We start from the raw sequence: 23,728 nt of genomic DNA, 5'->3' as shown, positions 1-23,728 counted from the left end.
TTTATTAAAAGTAAAGTAAAACTCACATTTATCAAGTGTCTTAAGGACACTAAGGGTTCCAGCGTGTGTGTTACAGTCTACTCTTCACCTCCGGCTGTCACAATCAGAGCTGCGATTTCGAATCAGACATGCGCAGTACAGTCCAGCGTCCTAGTCCCGCCCTACAAGTTTCACCATTTGACGTCCTCACAGGGCAGCTTTATGAATTTTTGAATTTCTTTAACATTTATTTTACTGGACTTTTTCACTTATTTGAATTGTTTGTTTTTTATATATGATTATTTTTCTACTTTTTATCATCATTTTTTTACTAATCATTAGATATTTTGATAATTATTATTATTTATTGATATTATTGCACTTGCACTTTTTGGTTAGAGATAATAGGATACTATAATGGAAGGTGCCTTTTTTAAACAGGGCACCAAAGATGCAGCAAGCAAAACTTTGTTAAGAATGCAGCACACTTTAAAAACATATAGTTACAATTTAAAGGGAACTATTTTTCCTGTGCTTTTGTAGCACTAGAAGGGTGATTTAGCATGCCAAAAATGCACCAGTGTAAACAGGGCCTAACTCATCTATTCTGTAATAACATTAAAAGGAATTAGGCTTTTTTTGTTTTATTGCTTAGAACAGTAGTAACCAAGTTTCAAGCAATATGAAGCCTCAAATTACTCCCCTGATAATACCAAAGGGGTGCACATAATGTTCAGTATACATAATGCGAGAGAGGACTTTCAGACAATGTAGACATCTTAAAGAAAATGATGGTCATGGACTTCAGACACACTAGAGGAAATAACGGCCAGATATTGTAGACATACTGTTGGGAATGATGGTAAGGAACTATGGACATGTTGCAGGTTTGGTTAGACACTGCAGAAGACAGTCAGAAGCTGATGACATATTATTTGAGGCAAGTAGAGATCACTGCTATTATCTCTTTACACATCAATGCTCCCTGTCCCACTACAGAATCCTGGGGTCCAAAGACCACACAAGTACCAAAGTGTCAAATGTGCTCTTCGGGCCACATGTTGGGTACCATGGGTTTGGAAAATGTATTAGATAAATGTATATTAGATAAAGTACCATACGTTTGGCAGTGTCAGGGTTAAAGCCTATTTAACGGCAAAACTTTCTTTTAATTTTGGACAGGATGTGAAAGGGTTACTTGCTATTCCCACTGTGGGTACAGACAACCAAACATTTTTTCAGTCAGATGAGGAAGGATCAGAACCTCTTGTAGGGTTTCCTATTCCTAACATAAAAATTCTCTCCCCATTGCTTTTCTCTTACCAGATTTTGTGTGCACTAAAGGCAATTATTGCCTACCTCTGCCTGGTCAGCCAATCTAGACTTCTGGCCCACAGAAGGTTTACCCCCATCTTAAACTAGAAGGACCGGAGAACCAGTATGCTACTGGGTTTGGGAGAGTCTATAGCAGTTAAGCAACAAAAGGGGGTGAACGTGTTTTCTTGTCCTGGGTTTAGGCCTGCTTTATTTTGCAATGCAACACAAAGTTTACTCAAGGTGCTACCATGGTAAAACATTGCCAGACTAAGGTGCTCTTTGGGGCTTTAAGGGGAAGAATGAAGTTGTTTCTTTCTTTCTTTCCCCTAATTTAATTACATTTCAGACCTTCTCAGCTCAGTGCCTGCCCAGGAATGAAAGCAACTCTTCCACTCATAGTAAGCTGTCATTGGAGGGAGGAGAGAGCAGAATGCTCACTCCAGCAGCAATCAGGGCCTATAGTCTACCTTGTGGCCCCTACTCTACCTGGCACTACAGGCACACCTGTCAATCAGCAGGAAGCCAGAGAACTTGGTCTGGTGCCTTCAGAGCAAGTAACTTAATTGAAAAGATCCAAACAACTGAATCACCCAAGCGCTCACTCCGATGGGAATAAGAGGCATGCCGCTCTCCTCAGGTGGGGAACTCCAAACAAAGGCACATGAAAGAGAAAAGGAGGCCCAACCACTTGGTGCATTACCCTTGAACACCTGTAAAAAGTTTATTAAAATGCTAAAAACATACTCACAGACATGAAGAGCAAAAATCGCATATAATAAATCCACCACATGTGGAAATAAACATGTCCCTGTAATTGGACAGATGACACGTTTCGGGAGTCACGTTCCCTTCTTCAGAGCTCAGCTAATGGTGGACTTATTATATGTGATTTTTGCTCTTCATGTCTGTGAGTATGTTTTTGGCATTTTAATAAACTTTTTAAAGGTGTCCAAGGGTAATGCACCAGGTGGTTGCTCCTCCTTTTCTCTTTCATGTGCCTTAATTGAAAAGATGTCGAAAGCCAGCAAGTTACAGTCTACTCACTGGGTAAGAGGAGACTAAGGAAAGGTGTTCTCCTGCTTGCAGCAGGCTGATAACATCATTCTACTGTCAATAAAACAGAAGATGCGCTGCTCCAGGTGAGATAGTTAAGCTGATTGGACTCCACACATGGGTACTAGCCCCAACTCGCTTCCGTGGAACTCATATATTAAAAGGAAATGGCTGAACACCATGACCATTTATTGCAACAATGCCAACAATAATCCACACAGGACAGTAGCAGGTACAGAAGGTTGATGCGTTTCACACAAATATGCTGTGCTTATTCATCATTCTACCGTACTGCATGTACTGCTCCAGGTGAGATAGTTAAGCTGATTGGACCCCACGCATGGGTACTAGCCCCAACTCGCTTCCGTGGAACTCATATATTAAAAGGAAATGGCTGCACACCATGACTAGTTTTAAGTCCATTTATTGCAACATGCCAACAATAATCCACACAGGACAGTAGCAGGTACAGAAGGTTGATGCGTTTCACACAAATATGCTGTGCTTATTCATCATTCTACGGTACTGCATTTTTCAGCATAGGTACACTCATTTTCTTGGAGCTTTGGACAATTTGTTCATAAGATTGAGATCCGTATCGGGCGTAGAATAAAGAGGTGTTCTACATTCCCTCTAGTGGGAGGAGATATGCAAGACCAGTAAATACCCAGAGTTGTCTGTCCCAGTTTCGCATAATATACAGGAAGAGAAGGAAGATATAGGGCGAGTAAGTATTGTAAAGAGAGGAAAGTGGAAGAAACCTAGAGAGAGGTGGAAGAGAACAAATAAAGGAGGATGAGGGAAGAAGGGAGGGCAAGGAGGGATAAAGGGGGGGGGGATTAGGGGGTTTGGAACCATAATGAATATGTCCCGACATCAGCTATGCTCTCCACTAATATTTGATAGAGCTTTCCTGAACTCAACATGAGGTCTTCTTAGAATTACTATCGTTAATTAAGGAGCAGCCTTCATCAGAGAGGACAAATATTCCACAGAGACAAGGTTTTGGTATATCGTTCACGTTGGTGACGTGCAGAGAGAACAAGGTTTTCCATTCTGTTTATCTCTTCGACCTTTTTGAGTCACATGCTAGCGGTCAGGCCTGTGGGTTTTTCCATTCAAGAGAGAAGCACATTTTAGCAGCATTTAAAAGATGACGAATGACAGAATTTTTGTAGGTCTGGGCCGGGATGTTAGAGGCATGGAGAAGGAAGAAGGCAGGGTCATTGGGGAGCAATTGGTCTATAAACCCCTGAGACAGTTCACGTATTGTCTTCCAAAATTCTGCGAGCTTAGGACACGACCAGAAAATAGGCAGAAGGAAGCGTCCCCTGCCCCTCCTGGCATCTCCAGCAGTGATCAGCGAGTGTGGGGATTCTTTTAAGTTATACTATACACGTTAAAGAAGTGTTACTAAACCCAGGAGCCTGCATTCACTATCTCTGGTCTCCCACAGTACACAGAACATGGAAATGCAATCATTTTATTAAATATAAACTGCTAAATACCTTTTCTCATCAGCAGTATATAGCAGTCTTGTGACTTCTGCTATCAGTGCCTGGTTAAAGCTTGTAGGAAAATGAAATGTGCTATGAAAAAAAGGGGGGGGGTAATAAATGGTGATTTGTAACTTCGCCCCTAAAATCACAGAGGTAAAGCTAGAATTTTTTGAGAAGCATTAGGACTTTCATGGCACCACTTGTACAAGCAATACATCAATATGTTAAAATTCGATATATTTTATCATAATATTAAAAAGGAAACAGAAGGAAAAAAAGCAAATACTTTTTACACACAGCATAAATGGACATAGTTTAAAACATCTGACAACTCCTTCAAAAAGATTAGGCCATTCAAAAGGCATACCCCTCTAAATTGAAAAGGGGGTAACTAGATTCCTTGTTAGGGCTGTCTTTCCCAACATATAAAATATATTGAATTTGAACATATTGGTGTATTGCTTGTACAAGTGGTCCCATTAAACTCCTAATTTATTTTAAAAGATTCTAGCTTTACTTCCAAAGCTTGTAGGTGTTTTCATTCTACTCTGACTGTCCTATGCGGTTGCAGGACCCCGAACCCTCTGTCTGGACAGTGCTGATTGGCCCTGTGCCTAACACATGCCCCCTCCCAAAAAAGAACCTCTTTACCAAACTGAGCATGTGCAAAGTGGCTCCAAAGGCTCTGTCTTATCAGGATGGACTGGGGACCATGGAAGAAGAGGAGAATCAGAGAAGTTAGGATCAAACAGCCTTTTTACACAATGCAGAGGATTACCCCTTAGGTCAGGGTTTCTCAACCAGGGTTCCATGGAACCCTAGGGTCCCTCAGAGGTTGCTAGGGGTTCCTCGAGCAAGGAGCAATTTTTGCCTCTCAGATAAGTTCTCAGTGACATCATTAATCTTTTTAGCTATCTGAATTCTTCCCAATGACCACAAATGTACAGTAAGGAGCATTCTTTCCACCGACCATCACACTAATGTACCATGAGTTGTAGATATAGTCATTTTTAACATGGGTTCCTGAGATTTGAAGGTTATTTCAAGAGGTTGAAAAAGGCTGCCTTAGGTAATCCAGCATTCTTTACTGCATATACAGACTGATTTTACTGTTGTGGGTTTAGTAACACTTTAAGTAAATATACTATGACAGGTTTATAAGAATTTATTCATGTAGACTTACTGAGAGGTCCACTTTAAAGTGACGTTGTCATGATGCCAATCACCGTTACAATGAAGAAAAGGAACCATTGAGGACAACAAGGAGCACAGGAGCTTGACAGTCTCTGAGGAATAAGCATCTCAAGGGGCTTCAGTCCACCATTCATCTTCATCAATGGCACGGCTGCCAGAAGACGTAAGTATTGAATCTCTTTGCAGGAAATCGGTTCGATAATTTTTTTTAATAGAGTCACTTTATGATCAACATCACACTGGAAAGCTTCCTTCACAAAGTAGCGTGTCCAACCTTGCAGATGAACTGTGGATCATCTCATTACAGTTCAGGGTCAGTTATTGAAGAGGTTCTCCTGCCAAACATTTTATTTGGTCAGTGTTTCCTTGGATATGGCCTGTGTCCAGTAGTAATAGAAAAGTCGTTTTCTTTCCTCTGTGCTGCTTCCCAGCTCTGTGTTGTACTGTTTTACCAGTCGAGAATGGAGCTGTTCATAGGCAGACTTGTTATTAGGGACAAAAAAACAGCATCAAATGCGCAATTTGACACACCGCCCACTAACAAAATAAGAGGACGGGAAAACAAGCTGAGCCATCTGCAGTTCAACTTATGCTGTGGCTGGGCTGTTCTGTTACATGAATCTTCTATCCTAATGTGTATGAAATACTTGGACTGGCAGAATGCTTCACCTACACACGTGTTTATTACCTTGGTTGCTACTCACAGTATTAGAACACTGTTGGATGAGGTGTTCATTGTTCTTCTTATGTGGGATACATAACAGCAGAGCTTAGCTACCTGCTGGAATGAAGGTCCTAACCTCCTGTTATGTTTCTGGTGTCAATAAATTCCTTGCAGCCATATCTTTGTGGGTGCACTTGGCACTCTTTTAAACATAAGCTGGCCAAACAATAGTAGAATTTTTCATTTTTAAAGGTTTGTTTTAGGAAGGATCGCTCAATATTCTAATTGATAGTGGGGTTGAATCAAAGTTCATTTTTGACTGCAGGAAATAGAAAATTTAAAAGAGAAGGATGGAAATGTTTTCTCAAACAAATTCATTTCTAACAGTGAATGTGTTTTTTGTTCGGGAAAAGCAAACGTTAAAAGCAAATGTTTTCTGAAGTACTTTCAAACAACATTTGTCATGTCATGGAATGTATTTCTTACAAATGTATATACGTATGCTTGTGCAAAAATCTATTATTGTGTGGCCAGATTTATTATGTCCAGTATTGAAGGTGCCTTTCCACCAGTCAACTCTATGGGGTTGATTTACTAAAGGCAAAAAGACAGTGCACTTTGCAAAGTGCAGTTGCACTCTGCAAGAATAGTTGCTCCAGAGCTCAGTAAATGAGGGGAAGCTCTGCTGACTTCCATCATCCAATCATGTGCAAGTCAGAATTCTGAGATTAAAAATCTGAATTCTGAGTTTACAAGTTTGGGCCATGCTAAAATTTATTGAATACAATTTTGAGAATAAAAATCAGAATTCTGACATTAAAAGTCAGAATTCTGAGTTTGAAAGTCAGAATTTTGAGATTAACAGTCAAAATTCTGAGTTTCGAAGTCAGAATTCTGTGATTCAAAGTCAGAATTCCAAGTTTTAAAGTCAGAATTCTGACTTTCAAACTCAGAATTATGATTTTTAATCTCAGAATTATGACTTTTAATCTCAGAATTATGACTTTGAAACTTAGAATTCTTACTTTCAATCTCAGATTTATGACTTTTATTTCTCAGATCTATGTTTAATACATTTTAGCTTGGCCCAAACTTGTAATCTCAGAATTCTGGCTTTGAAACTCAGAATTCTGACTTTCAATCGTAGAATTCTGACTTTCAAACTCAAAATTCTAACTTTTAACTCAGAAATTCTGACTTTCAAACTCAGAATTATGTAAAAAAAAAAAAAATTCAAGCTAAGAATTCTGTAAATAAAAAAATGTATGATGGCCCCAGCACTCTTTCATACCAATGCTGATGTTATAAAATAAAAGTGTACAGTATGCTGTCACCATAGATCTTCTTTAATTGTTAGGGTTTACATATACTTTCAAGTTCTTAGAGACAACTAACATATTTGCTCACACTCCAGCAATTCAAAGCTACATTGTTGTAGAACACTAATCATTAGCCATCATCTTAACATGTTAGTCCCATTACAGTCTTTCATGAAAGCTACATGTAGTCTCTTACATCTTTCTTCCCATTTGCACCTCCCTGCTTTTCCTAGTAATATCCTACCTGACTTTTCTATACAGAATCAAATTTACTGATCTAGCTTCAGTCCAATGTGGTATTATCTAGAATCTTAAAGGATAATGAAATTCAACAACAAAAAATATAATAGATTGGGGCTTATCAGTATTTAGGTGTGGAAAATGCCTGTTGATCTTACCAGAAATGCAGTGTCCACATTAGTTCCTGTGAGCTGAACTGGAAGCAAGAAACAATGTTATCTTTCTTCTGTAAACTACCAATCTCTCGCCCCCATGTAATGGAGATGGCTATGTGCAGCTTGGGTGACAACCATGATTCCCTTCATACATACAGTGAGTGAGTGTGGTCACCATAGGGTAGGAAGTCCTATTTGTGTTTTTCATAGGGCTACCAGGTAAAAGTAAAGACAAAAAACGAAAAAGAGATTAATGCAGGTTCCTCTTTTAAAGTGAATGTAAACAATTGCCTTGTAAAGCTATCCATTCAGTTTAAAAATGGAAATGAAAGGCAAAATATTTGTGTATAGATATAAAAAGAATATATATAGATACCTTTTTTCCATTTTTTATAAGTAATCACATTCCCTCTGTTCTCAGCTGCATAAGAATGGGGGGGAGAAGTAGCAGCACACTGATCTTCTCATCAAATGGCTATGCAGCTGGGGCGTGTCAGTATAAGTCTGATCATTGGAGGAGAGCACCCTAAGTTCCCATCATAGCTAGAGAATTGACCACGGTGTGCTCTCCTGCTTAGTGTGGTCAGTTTTTAATAGGAAAGCAGAGAGACTGGCAGGAACACCAAGTACATGAAACAGCAGCCACATATCAGTAAGCTGCAGTATATAAAAAACTTTTGGCTTAGCTGCACTTTAACATAAAAAAAACTCTCAGCTTCCTGACCCTAAGGGCTCATGCACAGTGCAGTTTAAAAAAAAAACAGCTTTTACAGGCTTTTGAGCTTTTATTTCAGCTTGAAGAAGCTTGTACTTTTTTGGGCTCTTTTGCATGTTTTTATTGAGCTTCATTGAGCTCCTTTGAGCTTTTTTGAGCATAAGCACTTTTTTTCCCACAAACCCTCCCCCCGGCTCATTTTTCCTATTGTTTTTTTGCATATGTTTTTTCAAGCTTCTCTGAGCTTTTTCATGCTATTTAGTGCTTTGTTGTGCGTTTTTTGGGCACTTAGCCATCTTTTCTGCCCGAAAGCTCCTCTCAGAAATGCAAGTTTGGTGTGTGGGGGGGGGGGGGGGGTTCTGTCTGTAAGAGCATAAGCCTGTAAACTCCTGATAAAGCCATGGTGTGCACATGGACACATTGGCTAGCATGAAGGGGAGTTTCCAGGCAAATAAAATGAGCAAAAAAGTTTAAAAGCCTGTAGAAGCAGCTTCTTTGAGCTTCTTTGAGCTGCAGTGTGCGTGATCCCTTATAATGTATCTTCTTTATTTATTTTTTATACTACCCCATATGGAATGTTTGTTCTTCAGAGGAACTACTTATCTGGGCCCCTCTGATCTTCACATCTCCCTCAAGAATCCAGGATCTTTTCTGGCTTGCACCCTTGCTGTGAAATGTCCTCCTTTGTGACACAAGACACTCATATAACCTCCAACGCAGCCTTTAAACAGACTTTCAACACTCACTAATTCAGACTGGCCTCTGAACTGAGGTTATAGCTGTTCACTTTATCTGTGTACACAACTGCCACCACAACTGTCAGCAAACACAACAGACAAATACAACTTACCCCAGTGAATCACAAATGTTAATATGAAATGGTATCAGTAGATAGAAGTGTGCTACAGTGTTAAGCTGGGTACACACACACACACGTGAAGGGATCAGCCCAATGACGTGTGATGCAGACTCTCTTCTGTTGTTCTATTAAATTCTGATGGGGGGACTCCCCCTGCCAGAATACAATGGTCATTGCTTGCAGCCATTGGCTACAAGCACTGATCGAATGCTGGTTTTCCAGCTGGACCATTCTACAAAGGCCAGATGTTGGACCAGCTTCTGTTGAACAGACAATGGTACACATTTCCTGAAAGTTGGTGGATTCCTGCTGAACCAGCCGACCTTTGGTACCTGTGTTCCCAGCTTTGAACATTGTTTAGGATAAGGTCCAGGACACAATGGTCCTTTAGGACTTGTTTACACAGAGTGGGGTCTGCTCCGATCAGCAGGAGATCCATGAGCAGATTCCCTGCTCAATCCGAACTGAACAGGATGGATGTCAACTTTTTTACATCCATGCCTGTTCAGTTTGTGTCTGGCCGACACAGGTGGACCTGTGCTAGCTTTATGCAAGGCCAGATGTAAACGGACTACAGTGTCTGTTTACATCAGGCTAGGTCACAGTTCATACATATAAACGGCGATGGCGCAGCATGGTGCCCGTGTCCCAGATGATGTCACATGTGACGAAACGTGTAGGGAGGACCTGAGTGCTGACATCATTGTGTCTCAGTAATCCTGGTAGTTCGGGTGTTTGATGTATTGCTGGCGAAGATATTGTCGAGTTTGGTGCTATAATTACTTTTAACATGTAAGTGAGATTTTAAATTTCAATAAACCACATTAAAGGGTTTTACACTACTGCCCTATTCTGCTTTCATATCCCCATCTATGTTCTATTGAGAGAATGTTTGCGGAAGAACACCATAATAGGATATAGCAATTATCAGCTTTGATTAATCAAAGGTATACTGTATACTCAGAAAAGTTGTCGCAGCTGTAGCTGTCAAAAAAGCAGTGTGAATTAGTGTTTATAAATAACACTGCTCCAGATGCAATTATACAAAGATACAATGTAACATATTGTTACTTTTGTATCATTCATGCCATTCATCTGCAGATTGAAGGATGAACTAACTGATAGCGTCAGTTAAAGCAACCCAACAAGTAAAAAAAAGTATTTTTATTTTTTTTTTTAAATAAAATGTTCTTCTGTTTAACGACTTATTAACCCTTCGTTTACATTAATCAGCCCTATCTAACTATAGTCTCCTTCTCTCTTCAACTATTATTTCTCTGCTGATTTTTTTGTTTGTTTCTATATTAATAACTATTTTTTTAAACTTTTTTTGTTTGTTCATATTTTACACATTTAACATATATTTGAACATTTTCCATTTTAAAACGCGCACATTTTTTAAATAAATGTGCAATGTTTTGTACCGGAAGCTGGTAGCACCAGCTGCCACTGCTATGGGGTATTGCCTGCTTTATACCCCCTAACATGCAGACATAATGGATGAAACAAGGGGAACAGCCATCCTTTAAAGTGTTACTAAACCCAGGAGCCTGCATTCACTATATATGGTCTCCCACAGTACACAGAACATGGAAATGCAATCCTTTTAGTAAAAATAAACTGCTAAATACCTTTTCTCATCAGTAGTATATAGTAATCTTGTGACTGCATTAAGTTCCTGGTGAAGCTTGTAGGAGGAGTTTTCATACTGCATTGAGCTGTCCTATTAGGACCTCTGACCCCTGACCGTCTGTCTGGACAGTGCCAATTGGCCCTGTGCTGATTACATGCACCCTCCCAAGGAAAAAAATATCTCTCTAGCATTACACCCCAAACTGAGCATGTGCAGCCAGACTGCTAAGGCTCTGTCTTATTTGGACATGTTCTGGAGTCAGTGGAAGAAGAGGAAGATACACAGCCTTTTTCAGGGGAGGACTGGGCCAGGGGGCAGGGGGGCACTTGCCACCTGGGCCACTCTGATGCCCCATAAAAGGCTGCACCGCTTCTGCCACAGACATGCCTAAAGGATTCCTGGTGAAGAGAAGTAAAAAGTCCCCACCGCTGACCTACTGAGTGTTGGATGAAGACAAGGACAGAGAGCAGGCCTCCCCCCGGCATGGACAGTGTAAACTGTGTCTAAGCAGAGGCCGGTCCAATGTCCCAGTGGAAACTCTCCTCCCCAGGCAGCCCTGACTGAGCTCCCCCAGCTCCCCCAACTGTCTCCTGCTGGCCAGGTTGGGAACCCGGATTTGGCCAGTGAGTAGAGAGTACCTTGAGCAGAGCTTTAGCCTGGAATGGGGGTCAGGAGGAGGCAGGGAAGAGGGAGAGTGAGAAGGGTGGGCCGGGTTTGCCGCACCATGGGCCTCTGGCTTGTACTTGCCTCCTGAGTTATGCCTATATGAGTTATTATGTAAATTAATTGTTTATAGTTTTTTAGGATCACTAAGGAAGGGTTTAAACGCTTCAGCCCCGGAAGTTTTGCCCCCTCAATGACCAGACCATATTTTACGATTTGGCACTGCGTTACTTTAACAGACAATTGCAACACTGTATTCTAATAAAATTGATGTTCTTTTTTCCCACAAATAGAGTTTTCTTTTGATGGTATTTGATCACCTGTGCGATTTTTATTTATTGCGCTATAAACAAAAAAAGAGCGACAATTCTGAAAAAAAAAAATATATATTTTTCACTTTCTGCTATATAACATTCCCTCCAAATAAAATTAAAAATCTAATCTTTTCATCCTTTTAGGCAAATTTGTATTCTGCTACATATTTTTGGTAAAAAAAATCCTAATAAGCGTATTTTGATTGGTTTGAGCAAAAGTTATCGCGTCTACAAACTAGGGAAAAGATTTATGTCATTTTTATTTACTTTTTTTTTTACTAGTAATGGCGGCGATCTGCGGGTTTTAGCAGGACTGCGACATTGCAGCGGACAGATCAGACCCCTAACTGTCATTTTTTACACTTTTGGGGGGACCAGTGACATTACTGCAGCAATCAGTGCTAAAAATATGCACTGTTACTGTAATAATGACTCTGGCAGGGAAGGGGTTAACCCAGGGGTGATCAAAGGGTAAGTGTATGCCTAGGGGATGTTTTCTAACTGTGAGGGGGATGGGCTTGTGGAATCAACACAGAGACCTGTGATCCTAAATAGGAGGATCACAGGCAATCTGTGTTCATTCCAGAGAGAACAACGGTCTGCTGTAATTACAACTGCAGACTGTCGTTCTCTCTCCACGGGGAGCAATAGCGGGGGCCCGGTGGCAATCGCGGACGCCGGCCCCATGAATCAGCTTCCCCGCTGCCCTAATAGGGGCGCGAGCGCGCCTCCGGCAGAGCGCGCGTGCCCCCAGGAGCTCTACCGTAAACCGCTGTACAGGTACGGCGATTCGCACAGCTGAGCCTGCCTGCCACAGTATATCTGTGGCGGGCGGTCTGCAAGTAGTTAAAAACCAAGCAATAGTAGCGCTGCACACTTTTTTTCCTTATTAAACACAAATCTACAAGTATACACTAATCACCAATGCTTAGCGATAGCTTTTATTACCACTGCCTGCCAAGGATTCGGAAGGAGGTTCCATGCCACTAACCATCAATGATTGGAGGGGTGTTTTTCTACCACTGACCACCAGTGATCTGCAGGGATTTACTGCACCTAAGCAGAAATGACTAGGGTAGGGGATCACCAAAGATTTGGAAAAGGAAGAGTTTACTGCCAGACTGACACTAACTCTATTCAAGAGTAATGAGACAATGTCATTACTCACATTGATTGAAAGCTCTTCTTAACAGGAGCATTTCTCCATGAGCACATATCCAGCAATACATCTTGGCACAGGCAGCTATAAAATATCATGACCATATCTTGGTTACTCCTTTCCATGGAAGCAGGTGAAAATCCTGAAATGGGGTCACAAAAAGGGACTGACTTTCTCAACCTAAAACAGCTTGGCAAAACCTGTTCCTGCTGACAACACTCCGTAGCACTAAGTGACATGACTCACTGACACACTCCTCTGTGTACCCTCTCAATCTTTCTCTTTCACCATCCTCTGAGCCATTGGCACAGGGTTCCAGGTTTAGTGTTTCCTTCACTAAGAATGGGTTGTGAAAACCTAGGAGCTCTAACTCCTAAAGAGTGCTAAAATACAAAATTGCAACCCAGAACTGTTTAGAACATTTATTTAACTATTACTGGTATTTATATTTTAATATAAATATATATTTGATAATATATTTGCACAGTGCTTTACATATATATTCATATCATTTCCTGCCCTCAAGGAGCTTACAATCTAAGGTCCCTAACTCACATTCATATACATACTAGGGCCAATTTATACAGAATCAGGGGCTGACTGGCAACCTTCAGCCCAGGGGGCAAATACAAACCAGAGGCCCATGATGCAGCGACTCTCCCTCTTCCTGGCCTCCTCCTGACCCCCATTCCAGGCTGAAGCTCAACTCTGGGTACTCTCTACTCACCGGCCGAATCCGGGTTCCCAACCTGCCCAGCAGGGGGTAGTTGGGGGGAGCTGGGACAGCTTGGTCGAGGCTGCCTAGGGAAGGAAAGTCTCCAGTGGGGCATGGAACCGGCCTCTGTTCAGACACCATTTACACCATCCTGGGGGGGAGACCTGCGCTCTGTTCTTGTCTTCATCCCGCACTCAGTAGGTCAGCAGTGGGGACATTTTACTTCTCTTTACCAGAAATCCTTTAGGCATATCTATGGCAGAAGCAGCGCAGCCATTTTAGGGGGCATCAGAGAGGCCTGGGGGGGGGGGGGGGGCAATTGCCCCCCTGCCCCCTGGCCAAGTCCTCCCCTGGACAGGATCCAATTATAATAGCAGCATGTCTTTGGAGTGTGGGAGGATTGTGGAGTACCCGGAGGAAACCCACACACACACAGGGAGAACATGCAAACTAGTGCCATGGCTGGGATTCAAATCAGGAATCCTAGTGCTGCTAGGCAGAGACGCTAACCATTTAGCCATTGTACTGCCCATGTTGGCTTTATCAAGTAATGGTAAACTCTATATATAGCCAAAACATTTATTTTCCAGTTTTGAACAGAGTAGGAAATAGGGGAAATCCCTGCCAGGTTACTTTTTGCTATCCGTGTCTCATTGGAAGATTTCCCTTCACGTTTCTTCCACGAGATGCAACAAGAACTGCGAGGAAACTTCTATATAGTGAGGGTAATTTGTCTCTTAGACAGTTGTCATTGGTATACCCATTGAAACATTTGCCTATTCAAAAAAAATGGGCGACATTCAGCACATGTGTATGTTGGTCTGTCTGACAGAAGCCGGACGTTTGGCTGGCTTCTGTTGGACCAGCATGCTGGAAAACCAGCAGCCGACCGACTCCCCATTAGCAATTTCAGCCAATGGCAGGGTTATGGTGGGGGTGGCATCCCCCTGTCAGAACACAACAGCTCAGCAGGGGAGCTGACAGTTTTTTTTTTTTTCATTCAAATTGCTGGCTTGAATGGGAAAAAAAAATAGTGTGTACCAGGCTTTAGAGGGGGTGAATATACCTAGTGGGAACGAAGAGCAATCAAAAGTAAAACAAAATGTTTTGGCTTTACATACACTTTAACCGTGTGGTGCTGAACAGCTATAGTGCATGCTAGGGAATTCTGTTTTCTCCCAAGATGTCAGCACCAGCCGTAAGCAATTCTCTAAACTGCCAATCCATCCCAGCAATCCATTTAGCACATCAAATTATTCTCCAATCCACCATCATTAAAGTGAACAGTTAATGAGGTTCCTGTGATCCCTTCCCAGATAACCTTTATAACCCTTCTCTGTTCCATTCTTTGCATAGTCCAATATAGTAATTTATTTCATGATGTTGCATGTTGATGTTCCATAAAGTTGCAAGAATGTGGGATGCAAAGGACCCCATTGACCAGATCACTTCAATGCCAATGCATCAGGAAACCTTTGCCCTTTAAATTGATGAAAGCTTCAGATTCAGCAGGACGCTAGTTAAATAAATCCTTTGCATATTTTCAGAATTCTCCAACAGTTCTCCAACACAGAAATAAACTAGTAAAGGAATCCAAAGGATTCCTTTACCAGTTCACTGAGGGGTAAGGTTTGCCAGGCAATGGAGTTAATTTACTAAAGCAGCAGAGCATGACCACTTTGCAAAGTGAAGTTTCACTTACTGTAGCTTAGCCTTAGAGGCCCTTTTAGAATGCAGCAGTATGACAGCTCCATGCATTCATAAAGCATTGCAACCTGCTCTACAAATGTGTTCTACGCTTACTGGTTTCAGGGCTCTGAAGCTGACAGAGTGCATATATAATTAGAAAGTGTTTAAAATAAATACATTAAAAAAAAGTGGAGTTGATTTACTAAAACTGGAGAGTACAAAATCTGGTGCAGCTCTACATAGAAACCAATCAGCTTCCAGTTTTTTTTTTTTTTTGTCAAAGTCTAAAGTGATTGATAAGTCTCAGTTTTTTTAAAATTAAAAATAACAAACGCTATACTTAGCCGCTCTGTGCAGTGGATTTGCACAGAATAGCCCAGATCCTCCTGGCCCCTTCCTCCTGTTGAGTGCCCCCACAGCAAGCAGCTTGGGGGTATCTGAGCGGAGTCAAATTTCCATTCAGACATGGAGCCGCAGCCCTGCCCTGCCCCGCCCCTTTCTCTTCTCATTGGCTGACTGACTTTGATTGACAGCAGCAGGAGCCAATGGTGTCACGCTGCTGTTTTAGCCAATTAGGAGGAAAGTCCCAGTCTGAGACATTCCTACAACATTGCTGAATATAGAGGGACCTCGGGTAAGTATTCGGGGGGGCTGAGGAAGGCTGCTGCACACAGAAGGCTTTTTATCTTAATGCATAGAATGCATTAAAGTGGTTGTAAACCCACTTAAATACTTTTACCTATAGGTAAGCCTGTATTAAGGCTTACCTATAGGTCCTATAAATATCTCCTAAACATGCACCGTTTAGGAGATATTTACAGTGCATGCAGCCGATGGCGTCATCATCGCATGTGCTCTGAAGGAACGGCCACCTATGCCGTTCCTTCAGAGCCCTATGCCGTGAGCGGGAGTGATGTAATCGCGCCTCCAGCCAATCAGATAGCCGGAGGACACGATCCAGGAAGCAGGACGGCCGAACATTTTGGCCGTCCTGTCGGCACGGCGGGGGCTTCGTTTTTAGGTAAGTACTTCATAATGAGCTAGTATGCGATGCATACTAGCTCATTATGCCTTTGTCTTTACAGGGTTTTTTTCACATTTTTTTTTTCAGAGGGTATACTTCCTCTTTAAGATAAAAAAACCTTCTGACTTTACAACCACTTTAATTGAACAAGCTGAATTAGAAGCTGATTGGCTATTATGCACAGCTGCAACAGATTTAACATCCCATAACCACAGGATTGGCACAGTGTCAGCACTGTAGTATTTTGTATTCTCGTGTTTGCACCAGATTTTGCACTCACCAGTTTCTATAAATCAGCCCCAGTGTGCACATAAAAGCAAATTATAACAGAGTGGACAGTGAGATCCACTGTCTATTATAAATAGACCTCTTAATGAGTGAGGTGACTTCAATCATCCAATCATGTGTGAGCATTTCTTGCACATGATTGGGTGTGCTGTGCAAAGTCAATTTTCACTAAGCCTCACCTAATTTACTAAATTAAAGGAGTTGTAAAGACAGAAGGTTTTTTTTTATCTTAATGCATTCTATGCATTAAGATATAAAGCCTTCTGTGTGCAGCAGCTGCCCCTCAGCCCCCCCTAATACTTACCTGAGGACCATCTAGAGCCAGAGATGTTGAAGGAGTGTCTCGATTGCCTGGAACTCCCCTCCTCATTGGCTGAGACAGCAGCGTGGCTCCATTGACTGCCGCTGCTATCAATCAAAGTCAGTCAGCCAAAGAGGAGAGAAAGGGGGCAGGGTGGGGCTGTGGCTCCATGTCTGAATGGACAAAGGGAGCTGTGGGTCAGCTGGGGATGCAAGCTGCTTGCTGTGGATTCACTCAAAAGGAGGGAGGGGCCAAAAGCACCTAAGAGGGATCCCAGCGGAGGAGGATTAGGGCTGCTCTGTGCAAAATCACTGCACAGAGCAGGTAAGTATAACATGTTTGTTATTTTTACTTTTAAAAAAGAGACTTTAGTATCACTTTAAGTGATTGCAAAGTCACCATATTCTATTCTTTTATTGAATCAACCCTAATCATTTAATAATTTATTTATGTATATGTATACTGTATGTATAGTACATACAACTGGCTGCTGCAAATTAGCCTGATCCCAGTTCAGGCAAACAGGTTCTCTCATCTCTACTTGGAATAGAACCTGCCCACAGTAAATCAATGAAAATAGATGAGAGAATTACATGGTTTGATATCTTGGTAAAAACAAATGAAAATGTCATACATTGAAACAATGACATCAAAGTAGCTCTTAAACAGACTGCCCATGCCATGCAAATAAACATTAAAATGAAGTAAATCCTGCGCATGCAGATTACAGAGGATGACGTCCTTTCTTAGACTTCATTTGCACTCTTTGAAAATAACACAAAGAAAGAACAGCAGCATCTCAACATTGTCCTGCAGATACAATATAAAATTTGATTGACAGATGAAGAGGCACTGGAGAAGCTGTCTACACAACACCTTAATAGGTAACTTTATAGGAAACATCAAACCACTACTGTCATATCATTGTAGGCCACACGGGACTAGACTTTTGTTTTTCACTTATTTTGCATAAACTTAGTTACAAGCCATTCAAAAATGCAATTCATCAAATTAAATATTGCATAGATCTGCAACAGAATTGTTTTTGCATGAAATTGTTACTTTAGAAGTCTCAATTTCTCTTGAATGGTTATATCTTTTACATTACTGGGCATGTATTACTGTGTCAATGTTTTTTACACGTAAAGCTGATATACTTGAAATAAATGATCTCATCCAGGGGTGGACATACCCAGTGTGCAGACTGTGTAGCTGAACAAGATCCCTCTGGGGGTTGGAGACACTTTTAAAATATAAGTGGATGAGGCAGGTGCTGAGATAAAGGCAAGGTTTATCTATCTATCTATCTATCTATCTATCTATCTATCTATCTATCTATCTATCTATCTATCTATCTATCTATCTATCTATCTATCTATCTATCTATCTATCTATCTATCTATCTATCTATCTATCTATCTATCTATCTATCTATCTATCTATCTATCTATCTATCCATCTATCTGTATATCCAGAGTGCTTTTTACAAAGTTACATTGGTCCAGCTTAGGCCAATGCAACTATACATATACCATGCCTGTGGGATCCCACTAGAAGCTGGAAATCACTGTAGAAGACACAGCTACTACAGTGATCTCCATTAGTTTCCCGCTTCCATGCCATGTGACTGCCCTGCTGCATTCCCAACAGAGGAGGTCAGCTGCTCACATGGGCGCCATTCAGAGATCGCTTTGCATGTTCTCAATGCCTGATTATATGAGAGAGAGAGGTGGGACAGTGATGTCACCTCCCATGTTCAGAATGCACCATGACAGTTGCTCGGCATCGAACCCAGAAGCTAGTGGAGATTACTGTAGTTGCAGTGTCCACATTTCCAGCTTCTAGAAGGATCCTGCAGGTATGGAATATGCATAGTTACATTGGTCAAACTATTTCAAAATGTCCATACCTGTAATTCTTCTATAAACTCAGCTTTCAGATTTGTAGTTGTACACAATGGTTCTGATTTACTACTCCTTCTCACAATGGAAGTCAATCCTCTCATTGAGAAATCCCTATATTATTTCAACAGGCTATCAAAGTACAGTAGAAGTTTAGGATATCCAATACCCCAGCTTTAAAAAATGCTGCCTCCTCAGCGTTACCTATTACTCTTCATATATTTTGCAGGGATTGAAAGTAAATACCTATTTTTCATGTTTTTACATGGTTGTAAAGTTCTGTCTCCTCTGTATAATGAGGAGGTCCAACAACAGAACTGGGTCACAGAGAGCAGTGGTGGCATCTGTCTCAGTCCACTGCCCTAATAGTGTTTGGCAGGAAAGAGAGTTCCCTCACATAAGTAATACATTTACACAGAGCAGATAAAGCTTTGCAGTCATTTGACCCCCATATAAAACCATGAAAAAGAGCCTTTGACTTGGTTTTGTGGTCTTACTTACAATGCATTCTGTGTCAGTGGGGTTTGGCTCCCATTTCCTCTGTTGGATTTCTTCCCTTTATGGGATAGTAGGCAGTATGTATGTTTAAATACCCTTAACACTATGAATAAAAACCCCAATACTCAAACATGTGGATTAACTTGTCCGCGGCCGTTTATTATTGGTTTAAGCAAATAAATAATAATAAATAAATAATTTATTTCTCTTAAAAAAACAATTAAAACAGCCTAGCCATTACAGCTCAGGCTATATCAATAAATAATCAGATTCATTTCATAAAACAACTCCCAAACAGCTTATTAAACCACTTTGCATAGTTACAAAGGTGACTTACCACATAATAACAGCCGCGACATAAGGGGAGGGGGATGGGGAGCGCAAGTGACTTCCAGAATCTTCCAGCATAGGGGATGTGCCTACTACAGGTGAACCTATCACCTGCCAGTAAAGACTTGTCCCCACCTCCTTAGGTTATCCCTAGGCAGAATCCCGCTCTTTTTTCTGAGGTAAAAAAACCTGAGGAAGAAAAAAACCCGCCTAAATTCTGACTAGAAATTAATACCTGTTTACCTGCCACTTATCCCATGAGGAAAAAGGGGCATTAAAATGCCCTTTTTTTCCTTCCATTCTCACCCTAATGCCTATCTCAAATATTCTGGATATAAGTCCAATTTATTTCCAATAGCATGAGGCATGTCTCATGCCTCATGCTATTGGAAATAAATTGGACTTATATCCAGAATATTTGCCTTTTCCATTGAGCCTATAGCCCAGTTAACATGCTCTTCCCCAGACTAACATTTTCAGCCAATTTGTTTTATGTTACATATGTTTGGTAAAAAAAATCGCAAAAAGCGTATTTTGATTGGTTTGCGCAAAAGTTATTGCGTTTACTAACAAAGGGAAAGATTTTTGTCATTTTTGTTGTTTTTTTTTTTAACGAGTAATGGCGGCGATCTGCGATTTTTTTTGTGGGACTGCGACATTGCGGCGGACAGATCGGACCCTTGACTGACATTTTTTACACTTTTGGGGTTACCAGTGACATTACTGCATTAATCAGTGCTATACATATGCACTGTTACTGTAAGAATGACACTGGCAGTGAAGGAGTTAACTGTATTGGAGAGGGAGAGGTTAAGTGTGTCCCTAGGAGCGTGTTTCTAACTGTGATTGGCTGTGGCTACTAGTGTAAGAACAGAGATCAACGGTCCTACATAGTAGAACCGTCTGATCTCCATTCTTACACAGGGAAGAATGACAGGCGGCTTTGTTTACATTAGCCGCCTGCCTTTCTTCCGGTGTAACGGACGATCGCGAGTGGCCGGCGGACATCGGGTCCGCCAGGCACACGCGCGGGGGGGTCCGTGATCGCGCGGGAGCACGCCTCCGGCGGCGCGTGCTCGCTCCCTAGAGCCTCACAGGCTAGCGACGTAGCCCTACGTCGATTTGCCTGTGAGGGGCTGACCGCCGCAGTAAATAGTCGTGCAGCGGTCGGCAAGCGGTTAAATAACTTTGTGCACTACTCAGTTACAGAATAGGGGGGTTGATTTACTAAAACTGATAAGAGTTTAATTTGGTGCAGTTGTGCATGGTAGTCAATCAGCTTCTAACTTCAGCTTGTTCAACTAAGCTTTGACAAAACAATTCCAGACGCCGATTCTTTTCTATGTAGAGCTGCACTAGATTTTGCACTCTCCAGTCAGCCGCCATGCAGTGCAGTGACATATCTCTGCAGAAGTGTCTGTAGAAAGTGCCAAAAACCCTAACCTTTCTTCCTGAATATTCATAAGTACTATGTACTATGAATGTAACAAGCTGAGGACCACAGACGTATTGTGCTTACGCCCTTAAGACTTTGACCAGAGTTTAAAGTTACGTACATCATCATCCCCATTTTGACATGGCCTATCTTATAAGCTACTTTCTCTCCCTCTGAACCATGAGGACCCACCCTATATTGCGCAGTGGGGCGCAGTGGGGCGCAGTGGGAGTCTGACTTGGGTATCAGCTTTTCAGAAAAACAAAAGACACGCATGATGCTATTTGCTTATACTTCATCTCCTTCCAGCTCTATACAAGAAACACGCTTCAAAATTTTGAATGCTGATACAGGGTCCCTAATATCCTACACAAAATCTTTCCAATCTCACCCTTCCTATGCTGGCACTGTTCCCAGCTTGAGGGCACACATCTCTATATGTCCTGGAGTTGTCCGGATCTGAAACTCTTATAGAAAAGGGTCCATGACCTCATATTCAAACTCACTGATCTCCAATTGGGAGATGATTCAGGAGCCTATCTGCTTCATTTAACTCCTATGTCATTGAAGCATTACAAAAGGTCGCATTTGATTCAGTTACTTTTCTGGAAACAACCTACTGCTCCTCAGCTCAGTGTTTGGTTACACAAAATTAAAGAAATTTACAGAATTGAAGATATCCTTGCCTCTGCAAATCTTATAGAGGAGAAGTTTCACAAAACATGGTTCTACTGGACAGACTATACCTTTCCTCCAGCGATATGGCAGACCTTGCCGCCTGAAACTGGTCAATCTATTGCCCCCGCTCTTGGAGTCTTAAAGTGTACATGGCGGGAAGTCATCTCTCACGCCCCTCAAGGACTGTTTTGTACTGTCACTGATGTTGGGCCTCTGATTGCACATACCCCACTCCCCCTCCCCCAACCCCTTCTTTTTTTTTTTGCACTTCAGTGACCTAAAATTATAGCTCAATATGTAAGTATAAGGCGAACCCTGATCGGGGAGGAGGTGACCCTGATTTCTTAGAGATTGGGAACCCTCTTGTAGTAGGTTGATATACGCTGGATCATTTCCCGGAGCTCTACAGTCATTTTCCGAAGAAACATTGTTCTGGTTCTGTTTTTTTCTTTTTGTTCCATTTTGGAATGGGGGTTTCCCCCTGACAATTTGCTGTTTTGTTGTGTCTGTATTATCATACCATATTTTGTTGTATTCTGCTAAAAACTTTAAATAAAGAATAAAAAAAACTTTGACAAAGTAGTTTGGGCTTACACCGTTTGCTCTGTCGTTCTTCATCCACCATTGTTGCCAGCAAATCCTGAATGTCAAACTTGTTCTAAATGAAGCTCCAAAAATAGTTTAGAAGCTTCACTGAGTATTACAATGTAACAACTTTATGGTAAGATCATATTGTCTCTGTTTGATCCATGTGCAGGTCAAAATAAAATCTGTATCTGTTTAACCGTAATTAGCCCTAAATAACTACATCCTCTCCTATTTATTATTTTTCTGCTATTTTTAACCATTACTATACAAACTTTTCTTTAATTATATTTAGTTTTATTTTTTTTATTACTTATATTTAGTTTCACATTTGAAAAAAATGAGCAAATTAGATTTTTTTTTTAAATAACATTGCCATGCTTTGTACCAGAAAAGTATATTTAGAGTCATTATAAGGGGGACAAATAAAATAAATATGATGTACAGTTGTGCTCATAAGTTTACATACCCTGGCAGAATTTATGATTTATTGGCCATTATTCCGAGAATATGAATAACACAAAAACTTTTCTTTCACGGTTAGTGTTTGGCTGAAGCCATTTATTATCAATCAACTGTGTTTACTCTTTTTAAATCATAATGACAACAGGAACTGTTTGTCCTGAAAAATGATAAATGTATTAATTAGTTGTCTTAGCATTATCAATAGCATATTCAAAGCCAAAACTTTTTTTTTCTTCATTTTGGACAGAGTACAGACAGGAGCGTTAAAACCGCTGCCAGTTTTTTTATTTATTTTTTGCCATCTGCATCTCATTGGGAAGTTTTCCCATTCACTTCCTTTCCGATAGACTCAACAGGAAATGAGAGGATGTCTTTCCAACATGAGGGAAATCCCCTCTTAAACAGTTGTCTCGGGAACAATTGTCCCCAATGGAAGATCTCCCCACTATTACTGTTCTGGTGGCAACTCACAATTTTGGATTAACCCTCGTGTTTACTCCCCGTGAAACTGGCGATAAGGGCAATTAGAGACAGAATATCTCCCTAATGAGGATTCAGGCTGCAAATCTGACAGTAGTTCTAACTTCTCTGGTCCATAAGAAATGTACTGGTGCAAGGGTTGGACTGGTTTAGGTAAAAGTGATTTCTGCCTGTCATCTGCTCTAGTGCATTTGCAAACATTTCCCTTAATTTCCTGTCCTGTAAACATAACAGGAAGTGAATGGAAATCTCCCAAAAGTAAGGGAAACCCCTAGACAGTTGTCACTGAAGCAAGTGCCTCCATTAAAAGAATTCACATCTATTTCTGCCCCGTTGACAACCCAAAGCTTTGGATTTTCTACTTTCAGTCCAGGCAACAATGGTCACCAAGGCAAATAAAAAGGGGAAATATCCCCCATTACAATGTATTCTGAAAAACCAAAAAACTTGACAGGAGTTTTGAACCTCTATTCAAAATAAAAATAAAGTTTTTGCTTTAAATACACTTTAAGACCGCATTCACATTGATACGACTTGTCAGGCGACTTGTCAGCTTGACAAGTCGCGATCTGTCAC

At 41.1% G+C, this 23,728-nt stretch overlaps 1 protein-coding gene across 2 annotated transcripts in view; it reads right to left on the bottom strand.

The window, feature by feature from the left end:
- PITX3 (paired like homeodomain 3) overlaps positions 1-23,728 on the bottom strand; it is a 141,883-nt gene that overhangs the window by 88,265 nt on the left and 29,890 nt on the right. The window contains exon 1 of one of the 2 annotated variants that reach the window (XM_082266792.1): positions 5,032-5,146. The exons of the other annotated variant lie outside the window; for it this stretch is intronic. The gene's annotated coding sequence lies outside the window, so the exon portion shown is untranslated. Of the gene's footprint in view, positions 1-5,031; positions 5,147-23,728 lie in introns of those variants that run through there. 2 annotated transcript variants of the gene reach the window in all.

This window comes from Pelophylax lessonae (genome assembly GCF_965119305.1).
Source record: "Pelophylax lessonae genome assembly, chromosome: 9".
NCBI classification, from domain to species: domain Eukaryota; kingdom Metazoa; phylum Chordata; class Amphibia; order Anura; family Ranidae; genus Pelophylax; species Pelophylax lessonae.
Note: the sequence above shows the minus strand (reverse complement) of the source record. Positions and strands in the feature narration are given on the sequence as shown.